This window comes from Anopheles funestus, chromosome 3RL (assembly GCF_943734845.2).
Source record: "Anopheles funestus chromosome 3RL, idAnoFuneDA-416_04, whole genome shotgun sequence".
In the NCBI taxonomy this organism is placed as follows: Eukaryota; Metazoa; Arthropoda; class Insecta; order Diptera; family Culicidae; genus Anopheles; species Anopheles funestus.
This window is the reverse complement of record NC_064599.1, coordinates 37,907,201-37,927,891: the sequence shown is the minus strand read 5'-3', so window position 1 is coordinate 37,927,891 and position 20,691 is coordinate 37,907,201. Positions and strand designations below refer to the sequence as shown.

At 41.8% G+C, this 20,691-nt stretch overlaps 1 protein-coding gene and 1 long non-coding RNA gene across 12 annotated transcripts in view; both read left to right on the top strand.

The window, feature by feature from the left end:
• Window positions 1-20,691, top strand: part of LOC125767667 (RNA-binding protein Musashi homolog Rbp6) — a 594,718-nt gene that overhangs the window by 124,708 nt on the left and 449,319 nt on the right. The window lies entirely within an intron of this gene.
• LOC125767716 (uncharacterized) lies at window positions 3,748-5,580 on the top strand. Its single transcript, XR_007418814.1, has 3 exons — window positions 3,748-3,777; window positions 3,833-3,942; window positions 5,329-5,580. It is a non-coding gene; the product is annotated as an uncharacterized LOC125767716 (long non-coding RNA).

Below are 20,691 nucleotides of genomic sequence, written 5' to 3'. Positions count from 1 at the left end.
CTAAAAGAATGGGTTATGTAGGCTATATATTTTCGGCTGAGGGTATCTTAAGCTTGGGATTTTTTTGGGAAAAGCTGGAAGAATTTTTCAATTATGAGGTAGAAGGTGTAGAGCTTCTGTATTGTTTCGTTTCTGGTGAACAGAATTAGGTTTAGTTGAAGGTACAAATGAACCGTAATAAGACAATAGTTTTAAGATGTTCAATTGGCATGTCAATAATTTATTATTATTTCAAGCTTGTTAGTCACATATTGAGAGAAACTTTATATATTTCGTATACATTGTTTTGAAGCCAATAATTTATTAAATTCTTATCTGCTCCTTTCATTAATTCTAATATTTTTTAAGCACATCACACATCAGCAGCCCTTACGGATAATGTTTTAGTTTTAAATCGATTTTAAATCGATTTTTTTAAAATTAAACTAATTAAGTTTTGTACTTGAAAATTATTTAAAACACGCGCATAAAATAACAGGTCCTTCAGGAGCAGAAATTCAAATATCTTAAAGCAGTCTTAAGTGACCAAGTGCAGATCTTCGCATGTATTATACTCAGGAAAGATACCAAAAATATCTGAATTTTTAGCTGATGGTATGTGTTAATGCGTTTTAAAAAACATTCAAATAGTCTTTAGTTAAATTCTTGATTTTAATCGCTTTTCCATAAAAGATGTTAAATTGGATTACTTCGAACATTTTAAATTTTTATAGAAACAGATCAAACATTCATCTCCATTTGAAATTGATTTTTTTTGCTCACTAGAGGAGTAAAGTCTTATAGCAAAGAAAAAGAAATGGTTTGTTTTTAAATTTGTTGAGCACCTGATCAAAACTTTTATAAGAAAGACTATGTTATCTAAAAAAAAACCGTGCGTTTGTATGGAAAACTATCAGCAGATAAGCCACCAAACGTAAAAAAGATTAATCTCAATGATCAACACTTCCTTTCCTTGTGTATTAAAATAAACCTTTACCAAAAATAATTCTAATCATAGTGAAAAATGAGCTGGTAAACCCTGTAAAGTGACCTTATTCCTTGCTCGGCACCTTTTATAGCATTTTGCTTTTGTGGTTAGCTAATGCCTTCGAATTTCATGTTCTGCTCCGTATCCGATCTTGTACTTGTACCCGATGAACAGCTTCGCGAAATTTCGGATCGATTTTTTGTTGCGATATTTACCAAACAGGTTGTAGTTTTTCGAGGTTCCAAAATGTAAAGGATTTATTCCATTTTTCTAGCCCTATTTATAAGTTTTTTCATGAGTGTTCCTATCGTGAGAGACCATCTCACTACTCACTATTTTCTCACTACTCACTTGACGAAACTAGCTTTCGTCAAATGGCCCTCTTGACGTCTACGCGTCAACATACCCAATCGGACGTTTTGAATGAACTTCGGCATAAATTTCGACCTATATTTCGTATACCGAAACGTTTTCCGCTATTTGTTCCGACAATCAGTCAGTCTCGTACAAACAGCAGGAGGACTGCAGGATTTTTGCTGTCATCGTGCGGATGTCTAGCAAAAAGCTCAATTTCAAAATTAAAGCAAAAAAGCTTGTCACAGCCGTTGCTACATTACTTTTTTTCTATGTGTGGCGGTCGATCGTCTTTTTTTCTCTTGCTTGCTCCTGCTAATTCTAGTATTTGTTCGACTCGCGAGTTCTGTTCTGCGCTGGTGTGTCTTGCATCGCGTTCGTTCGTTCGTTCTGCCTATGGCTTGTCGGTTTGTTTCGTTTTGACTAGTGGTATAGGATTTAGACCGTACTATTATTTTAAGGTTAGGGTATCCTCGCGCGATGTGCGCAAGGGTAAGTATGATTAGTCATATACTGGAGTGATATTGCCAGCTCGCCCATGTGTGTTTTCTGCAAAGATAGTAATGGTAGGAAATATCGGGAATCGAACCCAGACTTACATTTGGAGGTGGTGTTTCAGGCGTCCGCGAACCGATGGTACCAACAATTTGGCGCCAAAAGGATTGATACGGACCAGGTTTTGTTCTACGTGCAGTGCCTCGAACGAAGTACCATCAGTTGTTCTGTTATGGTTCTATTGTTGGTGATGGTTCATGCGCGATGCATCAAAATGTTGTGCGCTGATCTGAGCGATAATGTTTTTTAGGTTGGTGTATTTTGTACGAGTGTTTTTATTTTTGAACATAGAATGGTGATCCTCGCACACGGACCGTTTTTACGTAGCTTTAGTTTGGCGATTTTACAATGATATTTGTTGAATTATGTATGGGTTTGTTGTTAAAATAAACATTCCTTTTTTCGTAGGCATTCGTGACATCTAATATGCAAAGCCATACCAGAACATTATCAATCGTACATATTCTTGGCTATTGCTTGATACCGAATAGGATCATTACAGATGTCGCGAAGTACATTCATGTACAGTGCACTGTTAAATGTTTCATTGCGTTTCAATTTCTACACGCGCCTTTTATTTAAAGTGCCTGAGCATCTTTCGAACGGCATCGATTGCTGGTAAGAAGGAAACGCTAGAGAATGTTCCAGGTGTTCCATGTTACGTTCAGCTGTGTTGTGATATGTTTTGCACTTAATATTAGTTTTCCAGGAAGTGTCGCTACGGTCGCATCCTACAGAAACAGTTCGGCTCACGGGCTTAGCTGGTGCAATGCAATCCAATGCAATGAGCAATTGAATGAAAGGATCGATGGCAAATGAAATGTTGTGATCAGCAACTCTGGCCGGCAAAGACAAGCATTAGAAGAATGCTTCGAGGAACACTGGCCACGCATTCGATTTGTATTAAGAGAAATGCAAATAGAATTATTAGACATATTAAACTGATACAGCCGTTTATCTTTCACAACACAAAGAAAGCTGTAACGTGTTCCAAAATATGTTATGAAACTTAAAAAGAGCTACATTAACACATCATAGCTGTGTGTAGATATTTCAATTCACAATGACTTTCAATGTTGTTTTAATTGTATTGTTCAGTCTATTATGACTATTATTCCACAGCCATGCATACATTCCTTAAGATAAAAATATCGTTTGAATCATTGGGATCACCATGCATATGCTTCAATCCATATGATAAGACGTATACACATGATACAAATGTTGGGATAATTCTGCAGTGTGAGCATATGACGAACTAGTACTTTGGTGGCTCATTATTTCACGGTCGTATAATCAAATCGGATTCCAACGCCCAAAACGTCTATTAGCTCATAACAAAATCGTGGTAGAAAACAGCAACAGCTTCGACACATGAGCATGAGCTGTTGTTTTATTTTTGTGTGATGCCTTTGTGCATTCGCCTCTCTTAATATGAACTAATAATTATGTTAATAATAATGATTAAAATTAAGAAAGCAAATGTACAGCGATTCATCAGCGATTCTGTATACGATCCCGCGAACAACTCGGATAGCTTCGATTTGTTGTTGTAAACCAATGCATTTGTTGTTCTTGTTGGTGTTTGGAGCAGTCTGACAACCGCTCGGATTGTACACTTTTGTATCGACGGTAGAACGAGCGTGAGTACGAGCAAGAGGGCATAACGCAAGAGAAGCGAACGGCATGAGAAAACTCATCAGACACGACTCGAGCTTTCTGACCGACTCTCGCTCAGTGTAAGTGCGAGCAGGCACGGAATATTTTTTAGAGGGAGACGTTCTGTCATTTGCTCTTGACAAGTCGAAACTTTTTGCTTGGGATACTCCCCCCCATGACAGAACGTCATAAAGAAAACAAAACAAGTTACACGTGCTACTAAGCAGACGGCTTCGCAACAGGTAACAGACAAATTTTAGTTACTGGACGCGTAATTATACCTTTCGCCGTTTTCAGCTTCACTACACGCGTAAGCTGATCCTCTCCGGGATGTATTTCGACAATGCGTGCGAGGGGCCATCGGGTGATGGGAAGCGAATCGTCCACTAGGATGACCAGTCTGCCAGGTACTATCTCACTACGATTCACCACCTTGTTATCCTTCTGCATCTCCTGCAGATATTCTGTTGCCCAATGCTTCCAGAAGCGTTGAACAAGCAATTGCCAGCTCTGCAATTCGTCTAACGTGTAGGCCTTCAAGCGGGTGTAGTCGGGAACAGGCACCGCATGCATCGACGTGCCAATAAGGAAGTGCGCAGGAGTAAGCGCCGCCAGATCATTCGGGTCATCCGTCAGCGGCAACAAAGGACGCGAGTTCATTGCCGCTTCTATCTGCTGCAGAATGGTGCAGTACCCTTCATACGACAGCCTCGAACTGCCTAGGTGCCGATAGAGATGTCGTTTGGCCGTCTTTACCGCGGCTTCCCACAATCCACCGAAATGTGGGGCCTTAGGTGGGGTAAAGTGCCAAGTGATACCCAAGTCGGAACATTTGGATGCGATGACGTTTTGTAGCTGTTCGTTCTGAAACAATTCAAACAGTTCATTAAGTTCGTGTGCTGCACCCTCAAAGTTTTTCCCATTATCCGAGTGTATATCAGATGGTAATCCGCGCCGGGATGTAAACCGATGCAAAGCGGCCAAGAATCCTGCAGTGGTGAGATCGCCAACCAGCTCCAGGTGAACCGCCTTGGTTGAAAAGCACACGAACACACACAAGTAACATTTAGTGGCAGCAGCTCTCTTGTGTGTTGGTTTGAGGTAAAACGGCCCGGCGTAGTCCACTCCGGTTACGGAGAACGGCCGGCTTGGGGTGATGCGTTGGTACGGGAGTTGTCCCGTTTGTTGTTGCGTAAGCGACGGATCTTGTCGTATGCAACGAAAACAATTCCTTACTATTCCTTTCACTAGACGTCGTCCGTCGAGTGGCCAATACTCCTCTCGTATCTGGGAAAGCAATAGTCTTCCCCCGCCATGCATAAGCTTTTCGTGGTAGTGGACTGCGATGAGATGAGCTAGCTTATGGTTCTTGGGGAGCACGATGGGATGCTTAGACTGGTAAGGAAGCTGTGCAAGCTTCAAACGCCCTCCCACTCGTACTATTCCTTCTTCGTCGAGAAATGGATTCAACCGTCTTAGAGGTGAGTGTTTTCCCACGGTTTCTCCTATTTTCAGTAGTCGGATTTCCGATGAAAACTCGTCTTGCTGCGCCAGTTTGCATAGTACGATTTTCGCTGCTTCGATGAACTTGGGTGTAATCGACAATGCAGCGGAGGTAAACGGTGCTGACGGTTGCGTACGTATCTTGTGTTTTGTGTTGTGTATAAAACGTGTGCAGTATGCGATTATGCGTAACAATTTGGTATATGACGACGACAAATTGAACCAAGGGTGAATGGTATGTATATTGGCGACTGCAGCACTCACCTGACGAGTTTCCATATCCGTTTCAGTAGCCAGTGATGGATTCGAAATAGGCCAGTTAGAGGCAGGTAAAGCCAACCAATCGGGACCACAACGCCACATCGAACTTTTCAGCATCTCAGCTGCGGACATCCCTCGGGACACCAGGTCTGCAGGATTCGATGTACCGGGAATGTGCTTCCATTGTCGGGGATGCGAATAATTCTGGATCTCAGCAACACGATTCGCCACGAATGTTTTCCAGGTGTTGGGTGGAGACGCAATCCAGTTTAGCGTCACAGTTGAATCCGACCAGAAAACCGATTCGGTCGCATCGATTTTCATCGCCCGTCGAACACGATGATGCAGATGTACTGCTAGCACGGCTGCGCAAAGCTCCAATCTCGGTAACGTAACACGTGTCAGTGGAGCCACCCGAGATTTCGACGCGAGCAGAGTCACTCGTACCTGTGCCTGCTGGTCCTCACAACGAGCGTAAATACAGGCACCATATGCAACCTCTGACGCGTCTGCAAATATATGGAACTGTATTTCAGAGTTAGGTAAAAGCACATAACGTTCACTTTTGAAGTCAGCCAAATCCTTCCAGTCGTCAGTAACCGATTTCCATTTGTTGCAGATATGTGCAGGAACCGGATCATCCCACCCGATTTTCTGCAGCCACAACTCCTGCATCAGCAGTTTCGCGCGTATGATGACTGGAGCGATCAACCCAAGAGGATCAAACATTCGAGCAATGTTTGACAATATGGACCGCATGGTGATGCTGGTGGTTTCCATTGTTACCGTCGACTCGAAACACAAAACGTCGAGTTCGGGCTTCCAAGCGATGCCAAGTGCCTTTACCGTCTCGTTCGGCGCAAACTGCAGCGATGACTGTGTGCCGATGTGTTCCACTGGTAAACCGGTAAGCACGTCCAAACAGTTGGATGTCCACTTTCTGAGCTCAAACCCTCCCTTGGATAGCAACTCAGATAGCTGCTGACGAAGCTTGCGAGCTTCATCCACGCTGTTGGCTCCACCAATGAAGTCGTCAACGTAGAAATTGTGTTTCAGCGCAGGTGTAGCAAGTGGATAATCAGCACCTTCATCTTCCGCCAGCTGCAACAATGTACGAGTGGCCAAGAACGATGATGGAGACAAACCATATGTCACAGTATTCAACTCGTACAATTCAATCGGCGAATGCGGTGAGAAGCGGAAGAAGAGGCGAACCAATTTTCGATCATCGGGATGCAAAATGACTTGCCGATACATTTTTGCAATATCAGCTACAACAGCGATCTTGTAGGTACGAAAACGAAGAATGATGTCGATGAGTTCATCCTGAATTATGGGTCCAACCCGTAAAGCTTCATTCAGTGAATGTCCAGTCGACGTTTTAGCTGAGCCATCAAACACAACTCTAACCTTTGTAGTGGTACTTGATGCATTAAAAACTGGATGGTGTGGTAAATAATAAGCAGCTGTATCGTCACATTCAGTGCTTATACGAGACATGTGCCCCAGTTCCAAATACTCCTTCATGAACGTTTGATATGATTCTCGAAGTGCAGGATCGCGTTCCAATCTCCGCTCAAGAAGCTCGAAACGACGGATGGCCTGTAATCTAGAAAGGCCGAGCTTTTGATCGAAGTCAGGCTGCTTTGGTAGGCGTACAATATATCTGCCGGTGTCGTCACGTTTGGTAGTGGTCTTGTAAAGGGTTTCACAATACCGTTCATCCGGTGAGTATGCGTCATTCACCGTTAAATCTTCTAATTGCCAAAATCGTTGTAGCGACTCCTCCAAAGATGCCATACAGACGACCCTATACGAAGCGTTGGAAACGGTTTTAGGTGCAGAACTTCCAACGGACGTTGCGCCGCTCACTACCCAACCAAAGACACTATTTATCATGACGGGTAGATGAGGTGCTGGATGGAACTGAGATGCATTCTCGAAAACTGTATGGTAATGACGAGCGCCAAGAATGATGTCAACGGGGGCAGCTTTATCGAACAACGGATCTGCTAAAGCGAAACCAGGTGGTATGGTCCAATCGTTGCGGTCAATATCGCGCGTCGGAATATTCGCAATCAAATTGTCTACGATCAACAACTCGGTGTTCACCGTAAACGAACTGGATCTAGAGACAATCTGGGCGTGTACGGATTCACGTACTGTTTTTGTAGATTGCCCAGCTCCAACAATAGTAATGTTCACATTACTTTTCTTTAAACGTAGCCGATGAGCGAGTCGATCGCTTATTAGATTCGGCTGCGATGCGCTGTCCAACAGCGCTCGCGCAGGATGAGCTATTCCGAAATCATCAATAATGTTGATCAACGCAGTTTGGAGTAAGACCTGCTCGGGTGCTTGCTGCAAAGCTGCTGCAAAAGTGCGTTGTGCGTTGTTGGTGGCTGTGTGATCTCTAGTGGTGTCGGGTGTGTGGTGCGGAAGTGCAGTAGTACTAGTGGTGTTGTGTACGTAGTGCAATTTCGTGTGGTGTGCCGCATTACAGTAACGGCATTTGTGCGGCGATGGGCAATCACGAGCCCTGTGATTCTCTCGCAGACAATTCAAACATAAACGCGCGGACATGGTAAAACGGTGACGCTCCTTCGGGTCCATCCCTTCGAATTGCGGGCATTTAAAAAGATAGTGCGCGGATTTGCATAACGTACAATTTGGCGTTTCATTTGATGTCGAAGCAAAACTGGCTTGGCGTGAAAAGGACATTCTCGGTGAGTGGCTCAGGTCATGAACCTGTGACGTATGACGGTTGTTTACTAACAACGTCTCCAATACACGCATACGACGGTGAAGGAACGAAATTAAACTATCGTAACTCGGATCGGCGTTATTTGATGCGTGCTCTTCCCAATCGCGTAAGGTGATTATTGGGAGTTTAGTGCATAACAGATGCTCAAGAATGCTACCCCAAGTGTCCGTGTCTTCTCCCAAGTGCTGTAGAATCTTTTTATGCCGCTCAAATTCATCCACAAGATGGTGCAGTGTTGAAACGCTTTCCTTCTGGGCAGCAGGAATGGCAAACATTGCTTGCAAATGGCGTTTTCGCAGCAAATACTCGTTTGAGTATCGCTCGGTTAGCGTGTTCCATGCTAACTCATAATTAGCTGCACTTATGGTGATAGATTCTATCACTTGAGCCGCTTCACCTTTAACCGCGGCGCGCAAATAATGGAACTTTTGTATTGCCGGCAAATCTATGTTTGCGTGTATCAGGCACTCAAAGGTATCGCGGAATGTCAACCATTGCATATAATCTCCCGTGAATTCGGGCAGTGCAATAGTGGGTAGTTTGATGCCCTTTAACGGATTCAATCCGGTGCTCGTTTGTGGGATCGGAACTTGTTCTGATGGTAACTTAATCTGTAACTGCGATTGTACGTAGATCAGCCTATTCTCGAAATTCTCCCTTAGAGCAGCATTTTGCGCTATTTCTTCTGCAGTGGCAGCAGAATCTTCCAAACCTTGCTGAACACTTTCTAGATCAAGGCATAGCTTCTCGAACCTTTTTACACGTATTTCCACCTCTGCTTGGTCCCGTTCAGGAACGAAATCCTCCAAAAACTTCTCGTACCGCGAAAGAGACACCAACAAAATTGTCCGTCGGGACGCCAAGACAACGGGTTGCACGGGCATTGCGTAAGTGACTATGAGTGCGTGGGATTGACAGTGTTTTGCGTGCGGCGGCAAAATCAGCTGTGCGTTTCACAAAATCACGACGAATGTGATACGAAAGCAGGAAACGATGTTACGGTAACGGTGTGATGATCGAAATTCGCGATTAAAAACCAGGAGCAAGTACCATCCTGGTCACGGCACCATGAACAGCTTCGCGAAATTTCGGATCGATTTTTTGTTGCGATATTTACCAAACAGGTTGTAGTTTTTCGAGGTTCCAAAATGTAAAGGATTTATTCCATTTTTCTAGCCCTATTTATAAGTTTTTTCATGAGTGTTCCTATCGTGAGAGACCATCTCACTACTCACTATTTTCTCACTACTCACTTGACGAAACTAGCTTTCGTCAAATGGCCCTCTTGACGTCTACGCGTCAACACCCGATCTTGTACTAGTCGACGACGACAATGCTACCTTTCCGTTAGGCCGTACAGTCAGATTAGATCTTACCATTGACTTTTATCAATCAACATAATTATTAATTGATTATATTTAAAAATTAATTTAAAGAATAACTTAGTAACATTTAAATTTCAAGTTGTTGTAGTGAACTACTAATTTAGCGTCACATTACAGTGAAAATAGTTAATAGATGAAAAGTGTTGGACATCTGTTCTATTCTTTTCTGATTATTTATGAAAATGAGTGTTAATAGCATCTTTTACATACGCACAACCCTCCTGACACTTGTATTATCATTTTCTAAAAAACAAACGAAATGTTTAACAATGTACGAGAGGAGCTAGGGAACTCTCTAAGCTAAGTGTAATGTTCGAAGCAATTTGGCAATACTTTCTATCATCAGCCCTCGCCTTAGGTGGCCTTAGTTTCACACCGTGCACTTCCCACAGCGCACCAACACGTCGTGTTATAATTCCAATCGAATCGGACAGTTCATGTGGTTTCGGGAGTGTTGTTGATTGTTGGCCAAACAACACTGGGTGCTAGTGTGGTTGGAAATATTATACATCATAGCTGTCTTCTTTCGCAAGTGCAACCAGCTTCCTAGGGCACATCGGAATCGAAATCTGGCTCCGTATTTCTTACTGATTCATGAGATTCGAATGCCTTGGCGAAAGCACATCCTTGTGCCTTCTGCATTCTCGGGGACCTGCCGCAATTTGTCTTATTTGTGGAAAGTAAGATATATTTCGATTTATTTTTTTGTGCTTGCGTCTAATATTTTTCAAATACAAATTTCGGCGAGTACTTCGTTCTGCATGTACGCGTTTGAAGCTGTCCAAGATATTGGAAAATTGGCTGTATGTACATGCGGTAGTATTTGCACAACTTCTTCATCTCGGTTTTTGCTCTCGCACGAACACCGCCAGAGTAAACTTTCGACGCTGGAACCATCGCGATATCGCCACACATTTCGTAATGCATCCCATCGCCCGGTATGCGTCGGCTGAGTTGGTGTAGCGAGCGCAAAAACAAGATTTTGAAAAATGTGGCATCGGTGAGCAGTATCTTGACTGTTTGTTGCTGCGTTTTTTTGGCCGCGCATTAAATTCCCACGATCGGACCAGCTTCAGAGACAGCTTCATTCCAACTTTTAGACAGCAGTGTACAACCGTGCAAACATGACCCATGACCGAACCGCCCGAACCGACGTCTATTTGTGGAACGACAGTTTGGATACAGGGGGCCGGGTGCAACATGAAATATCTCTCCTGGGAAGGAGCTCGTGTCTACTTCACTAGATTCGCTCCGTGTGCTCTTGCAACGCCAAAGCTCACGGGACGGGATCGGGTACATATGTGAACATGCATAAAGTCAATGCGTTTTTGTTTTCTTGCACACGCCGGTACGGGTTGTTCGGGTGTGGAAAGCTGTCAGAAAAAGTTATATTGGCAATGGTTTTAGATTGAAAAGCGTCCAAACTGTGATTGCTGTTTAGCTTAAGCCGCTGGAAGGTGATGGCACACTGGAGGAGGTGCAGTCGTGATTGTATGGCGCGGATGATTGAAATAAGAAAATAAATTGCAACCGATAAGAAGGGTTTTGTGCAAGTGTGAAAGAAATCCAGGGAGAAAAGTAACGATCCAATTTATTGGAAAAGAAAATATGTTTTTCTTCTGTATTGTTGGAAGGAAAAGGATAACATTTGAAATGGGAATAATTAAAGAGAAAATGTAAAAGAAAATGGAGGTAAAGTGAGTGTATCAATTTGTTAAATTACAGGGCAATATGAGAAAGCTTTTTGAATCGTAAGAAAATTTATCTTTCCTAGGAATATTCTATTGTCTCATTAAACTTTATGTCACAAGCGATCGATTGTTGAGGCAAACTATCGTTAGAAGATATTGCAGAAGAACATGCAATGCGAATGGTCGAGAAAATTATACTTGTTTAATTGACTATGCTTGAAAAATTTAGGAATAAGCAATACGGTCAGTCTCTTCTACATGAATAAAACAATTTGAAAAATTTGTGAAAAAATAATCATAAAGCTAAATAGTCAACTATCAATATTACAGCTCGAAAAATTATCTTATTTTAATGAAATATTGAGCACAGTTAGCGTTGAAATTTATTTTTCTCAAAACAATTTCTTGTAATTCTTGAAAACCTATAAATTTGATGATTAATTTAAAATTTCCGTCAGATATTTTTTACACAATTTTACGAAAGCTTTAACCATACATACATATATATTCCATGGGTTTCCTTGTTGTTTTGTGTATTTCTGATCTGTCTACGTTTACATTAAATTATTACTTATGTAAATAAAGAGTTAGTTTTTTTTTTATATAAAACATTTTTTCCTGCACAATTCTTGTTACATGAATTTGAGACTTATTCTACTCTTACTTTAAACCTATTTAGCTATTTTAACATTAGCAAGCACTTCAGAAAATTTTTATCAATTCCATTTGAGATTTGTTCTTCTAAGATGGATATTACGTAGTTTATAAAGAGTGACATTATCTTATACCTATCTTTTTTCCTCATGTTATTTAATTCTGGTTTACATAGTTCTTTGAATGTAGGTATTACAATTGATTGTTCTTGAATTATTTCGATACATAATTTCCAGACGTTATTAATAGTGTTGCATTCCTTAAACTTGTGTTCAAGGTTTTCAAATTCTCCGCAGTGTTCGCAATTCGGGTTGTTTCGCATGCCAAAACTGAATTTGAGCTCGTTTGTAAATAGTTTTTCATTGACCATTAGATAATAACAACTCCGTTGCTTGGAATTTAATTTGCTGTTGTTTATGTTATGCCAAATTTTGTTCCATTTAAGATATGGTTGTTTTTCCTGTATTTTTGGGAGTGGAAGCGAATTTGTCAATTGTTTATAGATATCCTTAGCTGTGGATTCGTCTCGAGTTTTGGTTCTAAGATAAGCTATTTCGATTTTAATTAGGGTCAAGCATGGATAACTTGGTGGCATATCTGCGATGTTGGGTGGATTTCCAGTTATTTCGATAAATTTGGATGTGTACGACATGCTATCTATTTCTTTTATATGCCTATTTATTAATAACGATTTTAATTTTAGTTCAGGTAATAGTAAATTCAAGCCGCCTTTAGCTTTTTTAAGCGCTAATTGGTACATTTTTACACGGGGACCTCCGTCTGACCAAATATTTGACCTTTTAAATATCACGAAAATGTTTTATAACTTGTGAGGGTCTATCTTTCTTCAATTTTATTTTTAAACAATTTTAATTTTCTGTCAGCCTTAAACTAATGTTAGCTTTTGTCTTTTTTATTTGTGACATGTGCTCTTCTCTTTCAATTAATTAACCACAATTAGAAAGCAAAAATAGTAAAGTTCAATCAGTCGACTTGTGAACAGCAGGACGTTGCATAAGAGTGCAAATGTTCATACCCATGTTGCGCATGAATTATTCGCACATTCACATCATCGCAGCTACTCCATAAAATGTGTACACATGCTGGTTTTTTTCTTTGACAATGTCGGCTAGACTGTTGAGCATGCATTTCCATTTTCAGAAATAACATTATTCATAGCCTGTACACGAGTACGAACCAAGAACCATGCGAATGCACCCCCGCCCGGAAGTGGATAGTTCTTATCTCTAAGACCAACTCCGACAGGCAGAAATAGACAAACACAAATAACTTCACGATGTGTGGGAAAAATAAAAGTTTCAACTACATTTGTACATCGTGCTCATCTACGGCAGCTAAAGGAGATTAGTTTTGCATAATTGCACCATTTTGCCGATGGAGAACGACGCGGTCGATTTCCTGCGAACGCGAACCTGGGTCGGTTCCTTCCGGGTGAAGTGTATAAATCCACAACGGCGCTGTGGATTTGTGGCTCAACTGGCGGGCCAGATTTATGTTATGGGTGGAAAGTTTTCCGATAAATTTCACCCGAATTTATAAGTAAAAAGTTTTCCTAAAACCGAACCATCTTGGAACCGCATGCATGGGTGGTGTTTTGGTGGTAAAATGGACTGTTTTTTCCCGATGTTTTGCAAGATGACATGTGTTTTCCGACTGACTATTCTATCGGTACTGAACTTTGGGTAGTTTTGTCGTGGTCGAGCTTACCATGACATTTCTCCCGTGACGAGTTTTTAGTAAAAGAAGTGAACAAAACGCACATGATAATGGACACGAAGAGAACCATTTCTTGTTGGATGTGTTGACTGCATCTTAGATATTTTTTTTTTGTTTTCTTTTACCCCTCCGGACGTTGTCTTCGGTATTAACATTTAATGGAAATTTGTCTCCGATAAAGATGTCTGCAATGAAACGGTAACAGAAATAAAATAAATCTACTATGAATCAAAACGCCAGACGGCAAGTGTCGTGGGGTAGAGAAAGTTTTCTCCCTTCTCTTCCGCAAACCAATTTGAAAACGTTTTGCAAAACCGCATCAGACGTGAAGAGACAAGAAAAGATGCTCGAAAAAACAAAAATGAAAATAAACCTTCCCCCCGAGATGAAGTCAGCCGTGCGCAATGCAATGCGGAAGTAATGAAGGAGTGGGAAGGTTGTTCGGAAAGCCATCCGGATGGACCATCATTGTGGGTGGGGTGGGTGAAATTTCCGACGTCTTCGGCAATATGCCTGAAAGCTGTACACGGAAGGAGTAGAAAGGCAAGAAGCTAGTTGATGGTTTCCGGAAGACGGATGACAAATCAGAATGCAACGGATGTACCTGTAAGAGGGATAGACGAGAGTCAGGCGGCAATGTGACGGCTGAACGGTGGACAGAATTGTAAATATGATTATTTAATATTCCGCAAATAGTTGAAGAAAAGCGTCAACAACTCCGGCCTCGTAATGCCATTGCTCATACATTTGCTCACCAATTTGTGGGAAGCTCAGCGAGCTTCCTATTGTCACGCTTTGGTGTGGTTACATCGTTTGCTAGTGACAGTTGTAACTAGACAAAAAAAATAGATTTTATCCTTTAGTGTGGTACCGTGATCCCATTTGTATCGGGAGTTAAATTTGCTTGTCTCGCAGGTACAAATAATCGGTTTTCGACAAAACAAAACGTCACCTGAACCCCTTTTGGTACGGTGCGGAGAAAAGCAATCTTTTCTTTCCCGTCCCACGGCACAGCCCAGGATGGTTGTGAAAAGGTGAAAGCTCAAGATGGTTTGTTACAGAACTCGTTTATATCTGCATAGTGGTTCCTTCATCCACTTAAAAAAAAGAATCGCGGCAAGTGAGAATGGGTTAGGCAAGGTTTTGACTTGTTTTTTTCTCTCTCTTTTGTATTTGCTTAACTTCCTCCTGTGCGCACCACGGAAGCTCGGTGCTCGTGTCAAGAATGGATTTTATTCTATTTATTTACCTTCCGAGAAGCCAAAAACTGCAAAGATGATGATGATCATTGTGGCGGTGTTGGGATGGTTGACTGCTGTCAATGGCAAGGACAGATTCGTCTGCTTTCGTCGACAGAGTCGGCGCTCGGTGGGTTCTCTGGTGACATTTTCCGGCGGGTTTGAACTGGAGGTAAATGAGCACCAGGAACCTTTTGAATGCAAATAATAGGTGAAAGGGCAGCACCCGCAAGGAGCTAACCGAGCCGAGGCCTTGTTTGCGATACGATGGTGGTCGGTAACAGAAAAAAGGATTTTACTTTCCCGTTGGCTTAACGGGAACGGGTTTTAATGGTGTTTGTTGACTAGCGGGAAACAAACACAAAGACGGATTTTGGGAATTCGGAAAATGAAGGAGAGAAAGAGGGTAGAGGATTGGTAGGGGAATTTTGAAAAGAAAATTACAACATTTTCTCCATTTCTTGTTCCTTCCCGGGAAGGTTTGTGTCTTTAAATTCGTTTTGTTGAAAGGGTAATGAAATCGATAGTTGGTTGTGACAGCTTTTGGAGCATTAATTAACTTTTTTTCTTCAACATTTAGTATGTATAAGGAGTTTATTTTAAACTTCTATTAGTGTTGTTCACAAAAAAAACTATTTAAAAAAACACACTAAAAGATCATAAGCGTATGTTCTTCAATTTAAGAAAAGGAACGGCCTAAAGAAGCCAAAACTTAATCAGCAGCACTTCACCACAAACAATCTTTCGCTTTTGTCATTTTGGATCATTATCCCTTTCGAACGTCAAGTACGGTCAAGAAGGTACGAATGGATGTGGGTGATGAACAAACCAAACTAAACGTGAAAAAAAAAATTGCGGAGAAAAGAAAACACTTTCCCGCTGGCACGTTTTGTCTGCATTTTATTACTTCACTAACGCGCTCCGTAATCGTAATCTCATTTCCATCCCGGGTCCCGGGCTAACCGGATGGAAAGCGAAAGTATGACCATCGTTCAGGGCTGCGTTTGCCATCCGTTTACATTCGAGAACGGTTGAACGGATGGACTTGAAGTGGATGGTAGGTGAACGCAGCAAAAAAAAGGAAAAGAAACAGAAAATCAAAACGAGAGGATCATCTATAACAAACTGCGAAACGTCCAGCAGTGGTGATGGCCGACACACAAACTGACATTTGGTCTGTGCGTAGATTGGTTGCGAGACACCGCAACCGTGGGTTGGATGATGATGAAGGAAGCAAAAGGGACACCGTGGACATCATCATCACGATGGTCATAATCATAATTTTCAATTCCAAACCGTAGCCGTAACCGTGGAATGGATTTGGGAACACTCGATGTCTATAGGTTTACGAACGGATTGGCTAGGGGAATTGCTGCTGGATAGGTTAAGATGCTAGGGATTGAAGGGATATTTGAATGTCACATGACGGTGGCACAAAATCAAGCATCACTTTTAAAGGTCCGATTTGCGATAACCTCTACTTCCACAGGCACAGCCATAACTACGTTGCTCGAAAGTAGAGCAAGTAGAGTAAACAGCACTAACAAAAAAAAACTAACGACCTGCTAACGATCTTGGAAATGGTTTGAACCTCACCAGGAGGTCAAGTGATAGTGCCCCGAAAATTGTATCTGTGTGCTTAAAATTTTAAAGTAAAATTTGATTTTTTTTTCTTTGTGTCACTCAAAGTTCGTGCACCAGCATAACAAACTTTGTCCCTCATGAAGGCACAAAGGAGAAAAGTGTACAAAAAAAAGGAATTTAAGGCACAAATTTTTTACTTGTTTTGTTTGCGTTCCATCTCATGATGCGTATTAAATAAATATCTCTAAATGTAAAAGGAACGCCAGTGCTCACGCAGCATGAGGCATAATTTTAAGTGGAAGAAAGTTGACTGGCAGATTATTTCGTCACAAGTGGTTCCGAGAATGAGGTTTGGGGAAGACACCGAGGGACGTTCGAGATGTTATCGATGTCATGCGATTTCACCACTTCCCAGCGAATGGTTGGAAAAATATGCCTCACGCTTTACGCGTCAGTTTCTCAAGGTCCGAGGGTGATGAGGCTTTGTTGATGCTGCTGCTTGGACGAACCTTAAACGAACGCGTGTAACGTAAATCAATCAGAGCTGCCTCTCGATGCCGAGATTGATGGAGATTCGATACCGTACCCGCAGCATTGGGCTAGGTGCTTGAACGAAGCATAAGTGGATGGCTGGATGGTTTTTCGGATGATGCTCTAAGTAAAAGCCATCAGCAATCAATAGACTAGCAAATCGGATTGCGCACACGAATGCTACCCCCCCACCCAACGACTCCGCTGGTATCCATCATGTTTCGTTCCACGAAACGAAAGCGCGCCACTAAGGAGGGAAGCAATATGAATGTAGTAGGGGGCCTACAATTGTGAAGCATTTCTTACTTTCAAGGCAAAAGAAGAAATAAAATGCTCGACAACTTCATTGAAGATCCTTAAATCGGCTCAAACATCGAACGGTTTTTAAAGATTTGTTTCGCTTCGGCTCACCATTAAAGGTAGGCCGCTTTTCTTGCAAAGTGTTGGCGCCGTTTCCCTGCTGGAGAATCTTTTCCTACCTAACCGCATCCCTGTCCCGTCTCACCCGCGCGTGGGTGAGAACTTTTCCCTGGCGCACGGTTTTTTTAAATACACTTCCGAAAAGAATTCAAATATGCGCCCATTATGATGAAAACGAAAAAGTTTTCTCACTTCTTTGCCGTCGCCTGCGTCGGAGCAGATTGGAGGAGTTTTGCTTTCAGTTTTTTTCTAACCCCCCGCCATGGTGAATTGTTGAGGTTGTTGGGAGGTAGAGTTTCCCACAAAAACCGTTTGCCGTGCAAAGGCACCCACTCACACTCGCACGCACACGCCTCCCCTTGGAGCGAATGGAGATGCAGGAGTAATTTAATTAGAACTCAATTATATGATTCTTCGGTGCTGGGGAAGAAAATGTTTTTCCTCCCAGGCTCGGTATTGTGATTTTCGGGGCACAAGTTGGGTATAAAGAGAGATGACTTTACTTTTGTTAGTAAGTTTTCTTCTTTGGAAGGTGTTTTGTTGTTGTTGTTTTTGAGTGGGTAGTTTCAAGTGTTTGTATATTTGTCATGGATTTTTTTTTGGTTTTGTTTGCTTGTGACATTTTGTTGTTGAACAAAAGTAGCTTAGCCCCAGTCTAGGTGACATTTAAGGTGAAATAAGAAAGAAAGAAGAGCGTTAGAAAAGACTTAATATTGTCCATATAAGTTTTCTTTTAAGATTGATGGATGAACACTAGAAATATCGGACCAATCTTTTGGACCGCAACACTTCTTTTCTATTACTTTAATTTTTGGGGTTAGACAATCCTAAAGCAGTTGATGTATAATTTTCCAATATTCATTTTGTAGTACTGTCTCCAAATATACTGCAGCTCTTTGATTTTTTTTTTAAAAATACCTACGATTGAAAAATGCTTATAAATGTTGATAGTTCAAGTGTTAAAGCAAGCAAGATTAAACAATAAAAAAAAATCGAAACAAATAAATAATTAACAGAGAAAACAATGACATAGAAACGGTGTCGTATTTCATTATTCAAAAAAATAAATTACGAAAGCCGTACTGGGAATGAAATTTCCCCCCTATCATTAACCATCTCGAATCTAATCTGGAATAATGCTTTGGATGGTCATCAGAAACAGAATACCATCTGCATGTTACAAGAGATATATTTTCATCCATCCATTTTCACCCGAGCAACGACCAACAAACGGTGAACAGTAAGGCAACGATCACCATAAATCGTTGTCCAATAGCTTTGCAGGAAGCTTTTACTTGGTTAGGCATGTAAGAATTGTCGCCGTGGTTTTTTTTTCTTTCTCTCACTTTTATCTCTTCTGGTGAGAATTATATTTATTGACTGTGGTCCAAAAACTGGTCCACTCACCGGTTAGCCATTTGCCGGTAGAGAATGGTGTCCACGCTACTGCTGTGGCACTTTGGTGGATTTTTGCAGCATGTAGGCTCGATGCCAGGTTTCGGCACCAGCAACAGGTCAAGGAGTCTTTCACAGTAATCTGGTTTCCTGCCGGCGTTTCCCACAGGGAACGTTGGCACCAACTTTATAGATGGTAGTAAATGGGTTCAGCTTAAGGAGCAGCCTGTACGAAACAAAAATCGAGCTGTTGCCAATTGTGGTCTATTATTTGCAGGCACTTACAATAATTTATGCGAAGATGAAGCAGTGTGCCTACTCGGTGGAAGGCGTTGGCTAATTGGAGAAAAATGAGTTGAGAAACGTTTCTACGTTGAAGGAAACATATTTTCACGGTACAGAATTTTTGAACATTTTTTTGAACTTTCTTCATGTACTTGAATGTGGATGTTATACCTTTTTCCTGAGAAATAGACGCTTTACAAAAAGGACAGAGAGACGGAGAAAAAATCCCGCAGTAACTCTTCACCAACGACACGAACAAGACAATGCATTAAATATTGTTTTCTTGTAAACTTTATTTTTCATACCACGAACATCCACACGTTGTACTGACATGTACCTGTTCACGCCTGATGCAGTCACAGTTACAACTCGTGTTCAGCACTCGTCCGTACAGGTTGTGTGGAGACAACTTTTCACTTTCACAACCGCTTCGAGCGGAAGCGCACCTTGCTTCCGGTGGGAAAAATGACGCCAAAAGTTGATCGTTTCGTACGTCTCCGTACGATTTCCCAGCGTACGAAGTGACGCTACAGCACCTCACCTCATGTTTGGCCTTTAGCAACACACCGTGTGTCGATTGTCACGATTGCACCTAGGCTGGGGTAAAGCACGAGAAGCGAAACGAAAGTGGATGGCTAACCTTCGTTCCAGTTTTTCCACTTTTTGTAACAAATTGTGTTCTCCTTCTTCGACCCTTGACAACTTTCGCGAAAACTTCAAGTGGTTCTGCGCCGAAGGTGTCCCGAGCCCTGTGGTGACGAGAATCGGCCGTACGATCCTTTCGCCCCCCAAAAAGAAAACCCGGTAACGATTACTCTTCATCTCTCAGCGGGAAAGCCGAAAAATGTTACGACGAGCTTCGACGTGCGAGGTGCCGTAGTTTATCGTCTTTTGGTGGTCTGAGTAGCGGCAATATTTGTGCCTTTTGTGTGAGAAGAAAACAGCAAAGCACAAACGAATATGCTTTTCGATTTGTTGTCTTCATTTTGTTCACTTTTCTTTACCTCACACTTTTTGGTCGCGTTTTCCACTGGTCGAAAGTTTCTTGCGTTGGTTGAACGAACCGCTCTGTAGTCCACAAGGGGCAACCGGCTCTTACCTCACGTACCGTACAGACAGACAAAAGTTTACAGCTCGTGAAACAAAGTGGAAAGTTGTTTTTCCTGTCGATGGTATGAATATCATTCGGAAATGAAAACAACTTTTGTTGGCTTTTGGGTCGGTGTCAGGCGATGACGTTTTTAGCACCATTCACGGAAGCATGGATACTCACGGACAGTTCGTGGACAGTACGGAGAATGTTTCGATGCAATGGTATGAAATTGGTTCCTAAAAGTTGCATCGCAAAATTACAATGACGTGTAAAATGTGTCCAAGCTGTATTATGCATTATCCGTTAGCTTTCAACATTTGCTTCTAGCGTGAAGTTGGGGTTGTTCCATAAAAATGAAACGCTTGCAAAAGATTACAATCGCAATAAATGTGTCAGACAGCGTATGTGCGAACTGTTGAGCTGGGTTGCTTTCATTGTGCTCACATGTGTTGAATTGATCTAATAAGTAGCGTCTTGTGTGGTACCACAAGTGTTGCTTTCAATGCAAAAATTTTACTGATCAGTAGTGAATTTGGAAAATTCGGTTTCATTTCTATTCTTTATCAGGTTCGTTCTGTTGTTGATAATCTTGATCTTTGTCAGCAAATGACTTAG